The sequence below is a fragment of the Octodon degus genome, unplaced genomic scaffold, assembly GCF_000260255.1.
Source record: "Octodon degus isolate 3935 unplaced genomic scaffold, OctDeg1.0 scaffold00055, whole genome shotgun sequence".
Taxonomy (NCBI): Eukaryota; Metazoa; Chordata; class Mammalia; order Rodentia; family Octodontidae; genus Octodon; species Octodon degus.
Genome location: NW_004524631.1, coordinates 6,575,371 through 6,582,645, shown reverse-complemented (window position 1 = coordinate 6,582,645; position 7,275 = coordinate 6,575,371). Strand labels below are relative to the sequence as shown.

Sequence of the window (7,275 nt, the reverse complement as noted above, 5' to 3'; positions counted from 1 at the left end):
TTCCTCTTTCTTTATTGGATGTCTTATAGATGTCACAAGGTCTGAAAAATATATGAACACTTCACGAATGTGTGTGTCATCCTTGCCCAGAGGCCATGTTAATCTTCTCTATGCTATTGTAACTTTAGTACATGTGCTGCTGAAGTGTGCTCTGGCACAGTAATTGTGAATGGGTCAAAAACTAGACATTTCAAAAAGGCATAGGTGTGCCTAGTGACAATGAGCTTTCCAGGGGAAAGGAAGCACGAGGAGAGGGCAGCCCAGCACAGAAGCACCTGTGTGCAGACACTTGCCACAGGTGTGCTGAGGCGACACTCATTCAGACAAATGCTAAAGCATATACATGCCCCTAGTAAAAGTGAAATAGACTTCAGGACTGTTTCCAATGGCTTCAATATTAACTGTCTGTATTGACAGTACTACCCAACATTAGAGCGATCATTCATGTTAGTTTATACTGTGCTAGAATAATAGAAAAATATCTATTTTCTCTGCTTTCTAATGTGCACTGTTAAAGGGAGAGGGAGTAAAGGAGAAGAGTTAAGATGTATTATGTACCTGTACCCACTGGCTGTGATGAATGCAGTCATTATGTGCTGCAAACATTATTAACAAGAAGAGGAAGAGGGAGAAGGAGGAAGAGGCAGAAAAAGTGGTGGAGGTGCACAATTCTTGGTATAATTCAAATCAGCAGAACAGAAATCTCTGAAGCTGTTGATCCTTGGCATATATGGGCAGGGAAGGAACATACTGACAGATCTAGAGCCAAAAGCCCAACTAGGCAATGCTCAGAATAGTCAGGGAGGTTACAAAGGCCTGCGAAAAACAAAGTAGGGGAAATTGTTTGAGAGTTGTTAGAATACTATCTAAGAGAAGGCCAAGAGATCCTGAATTACTAAAGTGGCTCAACAGAATACTTAACAATGAAGCCTAAGGTTCAGCAGTTAAGTTTTGATGCCACCATACCCACCCCTACTATCAGCTCAGACCCTAACAAAATGGGTTGCACACACTTACGTTGTCTATGTGTGGTTTGATGTGACTATTGACAAAAGCAGGCTGCATTCTGAAGCTATATAGAGGTAGAGAAGGGAACAACTGAGGGAAGGCAGCCATGGGGCAGACAGAAGTCCTTCCTAGTGTAACAGCCCAGAGCAGCAGTGTGCTTGAAGACAAAGCCCCCCAGAACTGGCAAAAGCCTTCAGGTCTTAGATGGGGTTGGAGGTGACCTCAGTTACTCAGGCTTACAAAGCAATGCAATTTCTCCTACTATGACTGACACCATTTGGGCTGTGAAGATACCATGAGTGTATAATTCTCTCTTTTTGAAACAAGTGTGGACTAATTTTAGGATTCTCTTATAGTCTTGTCAGGAAACATGTGCATCTCTAATTAGAAAGTCAGGTATTATATGCCAATTTCTTCATGTAATCTTGCCATAAGCTCTATTTCAATTAACAAACAAATGGATTTTGAATATTAATAATTGATTTTATTGTATACATTTAAAAAACTTTCCATATATATATATAACTCACCTTTGCTTTTTGGTACTGGAAATGGAACTCAGGACCTTGTACTTGCCAGGCAGGAGCTTAAGCAGCTGAGCTATATCCCTGGCCCCATTTTTTGTTTTGCCATGTATGTGGTGTGTGGTGTGTGGTGTGTGTGTGTGTTACTCTGTGTGTGTGTGTGTGTGTGTGTGTGTGTGTTACTGTGGATTGAACTCAGGACTTTTCACTGAACTACATTCCCAGCCCTTTTTAAATTTTAATTTTAAGAAAGGACCTCCATAAATGACTAACTTGCCCCAACTAGGCTTGAACCTGTGACTCTCCTACCTCACCCTGCCAGAGTGCTCACATTACAGGCATGAACCACAGTGCTCAGCTGATTTTTTTCCACACTTTTAACTATAGCTATGAGAAATTAGCATGATCTCTATTCTCCTAACTTAATTTTTCTCTTAGAAATGTTTGATAATATAATGCATTTGAGCAGTTCTCTTGGTTTTCCTAGCCTTAAAATAATTTCCCATTTATTATTTTTTAAATGAAAAAATACTTAACCTAGTGTGGATTACATTTAGCATGAATACACTTGTTAGAACTCACAGGACAGCTAGGATAATGAATATGTGAAGATTCTGAGGATTATTTCATGTTTTAAATAAAGAACCTGCAATGTACCTACCTTTAATTCTAAGAATTTATATTTATTTTTGTAAATGTAATTGTTTTCAGCTTACATTTATTTTTGTTAATGTAATTCGGTTGAAGAAATAGTTAATTCTATCATCTATTTCTTTGTTTTTTTGCCATCTGTGGGAGGCTGGTGTCCTCCTGTGCTCTTTTTTTAATTTAATTTTAATGAGAAATAAATATGAATGAGACAGTTTCACCGCTGATTAATAGGACAGTTTTGATAATCAGTGCACTGTACATTGTTATCTTCTTAGTGGTTATCCATAGTACAAGAAGCAGACAGGATATTCTGTCCAAACACTGTTAGTACACCTCTTTCCTCTCATTGAATTACCTATTTCTTAAATATGAAACTTACACATGCTACTTACATCAAATATTTTTATATATATAGAATGGCTCAAATTCAAGATTTTTGACCCCAACTGCACTGGTTCTAATGTGTGAACACAGTATGGGAACAAATATCATCCGGCCGGCACCTGGCTCCTGCGCTCCAGACAGCTGTGCAGTAAATATCTGCTGATTCGGCAAGGGCTTTAGTTCATGAGGTTCACGTCTTACTGCCCTAACCAGTTGAGACAGAATTAGCACTAGCTAAGTCGTCTATGTGCTGCCGAGAGGAGTTTGCTGAGGGTAAGAGTCTGAAGGCAGAGATTAAGGAGTCCTCATCCTCCTAATGTGCTGAGCATCCAGGATTAGAGCCCTGGGTCAGAGAAATCCACCTGAGTGCAGCCCTAAGCACCACTGTATTCCCTGCTTCAGGATTACCAGACACGCTCTGCCCTTAAAGCGCCCATCCACTCTGCCCTCTAGTTCAAGAGCATTTCATCTGCTACAGGCAAGTGGCCTCACTTCAGAGTCTGTCTGTGTGTGTCAAAAATGGAAGATAACATCCTGAAAACGTGAAAGTTAACATTTAAAGACACTTCTGCTTGGTCCTATGATTTTGCATCCCCGAAATGATGGTTTGGGGAGCAACATAGATTTGGAGCTTGAAGCATCTCTCTAGTTGGTAAGAGGAAAGAGCTGCCTGACCTCAGAACATTGCCTTCAGAGTGTGCTGGCTGCATCTGCTTTAAAATACAACTTAGTTTGGAGTAGTAAAACTACTCTGTGCAATACAACAGTGGTGGATAAGGTTATCTTATTTTCGTCAAGAACTACATACTGTGCGGCAGACTGAGCCCTAGGATAGACTAGCACATTGAGTGATAATGGTGTGTCACTGCGCGTTCGTGGATCATAACAAGTATATGCTGTGGTACAAGATCTTGAGAGTGTGGGAGTGAGGCTGTGCATGTGTATGCAAAGCGAGAAATACATGAGAACACTGCACTGTCTGTTGTATTTTTTTGTGTGGATATAGTTTCTCCCACAGAAAAAAATATATATATATATATATATATATATATATATATGACACAAGCAAATGATAATAGGAATAACATGAAAGAAGGAAATACTTTTTTAAAAAAAGAAAAGTTAGGCACCAATAGCTATAATAATCATAAATAAATAAGTGTTTGTTCACAAGTCTGAAGATCAAAGGAACCTGGGGAAGCTGAGCAGAGCTCAGAACTGTAACACGCAGGGATTGCTGGTGCCAGTGCCTCCTTTCCCTCCCCAGGGATGTCTGTGGTGTAGGCACATTTCTGAAGACATTGAGAATAGTTTGTCATTTAGGTAAAATTTTAGTGGACTGATTAAGAGACAATAAATTGCCATGTTGGGAAGATAACAGAATTCCTAGATTAAAGTCAACCCTTCTGGCATTGCCAAAAGAAGGGAAGACAGAACTGGGAGGCATGGAGGCAAGAACACACATGGAGAGCAGGGCTGTTCTCCATGATATAAAGTTTGCCTGATGTGCAAGGAGCCCTGGGTTTGATGGCCAGCAAGAAAACCAAAGCAACAATAAAGCCATGTATGGTATTAAGGACAGTTTTAACAGTATGGGAAATACAGTTCATCTCTGATGTTTCCTTTCCCATTGGCTTGATAGTGTTAAATTCTTCATTTGCTTCATTGAACTTGTGATTAGTAGTGAAAAAGTTCTGTTGAAACCAATGAACCTCACAGAGCTTTGCAGAAATATGCCTACTCTGACAGTCCTGCTACTTCAGAGGAAAAGCATTTGGGTTATCCAGTGAAAAAAACCAAAGAGGACCATATTGCTTTCACACACGACACTACTGCTGCTCAGCTATGCCTTGCCCAGGTCTTCTTCTGAGTTTAAGGGCAACCATGAAGGTTGTGTGCCATCTCAGGCCCTGCATCTGTCTGTAGCTCACTCTGCAGATGCTTTTCTTGTAGGGACTCATTGGTCTCTCCATGATCCCTGGGAGAAAATGGTGGGGGGGAGAATTTAGAATATAAAGAAGATACAATAGGTAAGGTCAGGTGGAGGCTTCTGCTGGTGGACAAAGGACACGAACAACAACAGCCAGGGTGCTTATTTATACTTTTGCAAAGTTAGTATCCTGAGACACAAGGTTGCCTAACAAACAATGACTGAAATTGTTTAGGCAGGATGCTTTTCTCAAGACTGAGATTGCTTGACTGCTTTAGACACTGGGGCCTTGGCCTGAACTCCTACATATGACCAATTTCCAACTTCAGCTGCTCCCAACATTTTTCCAACCCACAGGATAATGTTAGGTAAAGCTCAGGCATAACCTGGAATCATGCTCTTGACCAAGGGCTGTAAGAAATCAATGGATACATGGCCATGTTTTGTTCTTACCTGGAACAATCCTGAGGTGTGAATCACAGTGCTTCTCAGAGGGGCCCCACAAGGCTGAACTCCACCACTTGTTGGCCTTTTTGGCTTGGTGCTACATCCACACTCATGTGGGCTTCCTCCCAAATATACTACCTGCACTTAAGTCACTGTGTCAAGGCCTGCTTTGGGGATCCCAAAGTCAGACACCTTCCTCTGCTTTTGATGACTCTTATCCATGGTGTTTCCCAATTCTTACTCTTCCTCCTTCTTTCTTTTTCTTCCTCCTTCCCTCTGATTTGTCTCAGATACCACAACAAATACAAACTGGACATTGTATTTTTAAACAACTTATTAAGTAATTGATACAAAAGAACTACGTATATTTAATGCATACAATTTGACGAAGGGCTGGCCAAATAGCCCAGCAGGTTAAAGCGCCTGCAAGCAGGCGCAGGGGCCAGGGGTTTGATCCCCAGGCCTGCCGTGCCGGCCCCACCCCCAGGGTGCACTGAGACAGCAATTGAGATTGGGTGTGGTGGCGTGCACCTGTAATCCCAGCTCTTGGTAGGCTGTAAAGAAGCAGATCACTACGAATCCAATCTAGTAGTGAGACCCTGAACACCCTGTAGACCCTTCCCTAAAAATAAAAAATAAATAAATTTGATGTTTTGACATGCATATACTCATGAAAGTATTGCCATATCAAGGTAATAGACATATCCAATCCTTCCTAAAGTTTCCATGTGTTCTGCCTTTGTCTCTTTGCATGAATCTGTGTGCTAAGAACACTTAACATGAGATCGACCCTCTTAACAAATTTTGAAGGGAAGAGCAGGTAAGCCTTGAGAAAACTAGAGAGCTGTTCAGATGTTTATAAAGCTTCAGTTAGATTCATGAATAGATTCTAGGTATCTTTTTCTTTTTAATGTATTTGGTACACAGTCTCACTACGCAGCTCAGATTCATAGTGATCCTCCTGTTTTCAGTCTCCCCAGCACTGGGATTACAGGTGTACACCATCACACCGGGTCTCTTGGCCAGCTCAGTGCATCCAGGGGAGGAGCTGGCATAGCATGTGGTGTCAGGGATCAAACCCCAGCCCCTGCGTTTGCCTAAGCAGGCTCTTAGTCCACTGAGCTATCTGGCTGGCCCAATTCTAGGTATTTGTTATTCAACATTGTACCTACATCATCCGTGTTATAACTTAAAAATTCTGTCTCATGCATAGGTAGGTTCAAGTTTCTGCTAGAGACCATTGATTCATGATGGAAAAAACTCAGTGATCAACAGTTTTTCAAGATGAAATACTAAAGTGTGCTGCACATTCTATCGTTGTGCAGTGGCCTGAGACAAAGAAGGTAATTGTCCATGGGATCTCTTTTAGAACACTTTGGATTACGGGCCTAAGGCAGTTCCCTGGCCAGTGTCGCAAGTCCTCAGGCAAGGCCTGCCTTCTTTTGGCCCTTCACCACGGCCTGCAGGCAATAGGCAGGAATTTTTGCTCTAACTCTGTGCTGTGCCCAAGCTCTCCGAGGTCCCTATCAGAGAGGAAATGATACCCATCTCACAAAATAAAATAAATAAACTAAAAGATCTTTGAAAGAATAAATCAATGGCCAAAACCAATGTTAGGTGGCTCATGGACTTGAATTTCCAGTTGGATCCTGCATGGTTCCAGGTTTAGATCTAAAAGGAAGAAAAAAAAAAAAAAAAAAAAAAGAAAAGAAAAAAACTAGAGAAGGAATTACATGTTATTATATTTTAATGAATTCAGTATTTTAAAAAATTAGACATGTAAAAAAAAGAGAAAACGAAACTATAATGAAAAGTAGAATATTTACTTACTAATTTCCTTTTTTTCTTTTTGTAACAGTTGTAGATATCTGAGACATGTTCTTCTAGTAACCAGTGAAGATGCAAGAGAAGCTAAAAAGACCCATTTAACTAGGACTCTTTAATAATTAAAATTATTCAAAAATGTTAGTAATTGACAAGATAATTATAAGGCAAATACTATGCCTTTAAGGATAGTCCTTTCTTCTGCTCTCCAGGCTCTCAAGATGAATCACACACACACACGTGTTCTGGAAATTTGGTTATAATTTGGGCCCTTGTTCCAATTAAATAGTCTCATGCAGTCAGCAACCACCCTAATTAAATATATTTCTAGCCATTAAGGAGATTCACCCTCCTCATTTTTTTTTTTTTTTTTTTTTTTAATACCAGTGCAAAATAGCAGGAAGGACGTTAAAAAAACAATAAACATAAAAGCTATGTGTACATATACAGACACACACATTGTGCTGTAAGGAAAAACTCTCCCCAAACTTTACAGTCTAAACATTT

General features: G+C 40.3%; 1 non-coding gene across 1 annotated transcript; it reads right to left on the bottom strand.

The window, feature by feature from the left end:
- Positions 1-45: 45 nt before the first annotated feature.
- Positions 46-150, bottom strand: LOC111817340. The gene has a single exon (XR_002821568.1). It is a non-coding gene; the product is annotated as a U6 spliceosomal RNA (small nuclear RNA).
- Positions 151-7,275: the final 7,125 nt, after the last annotated feature.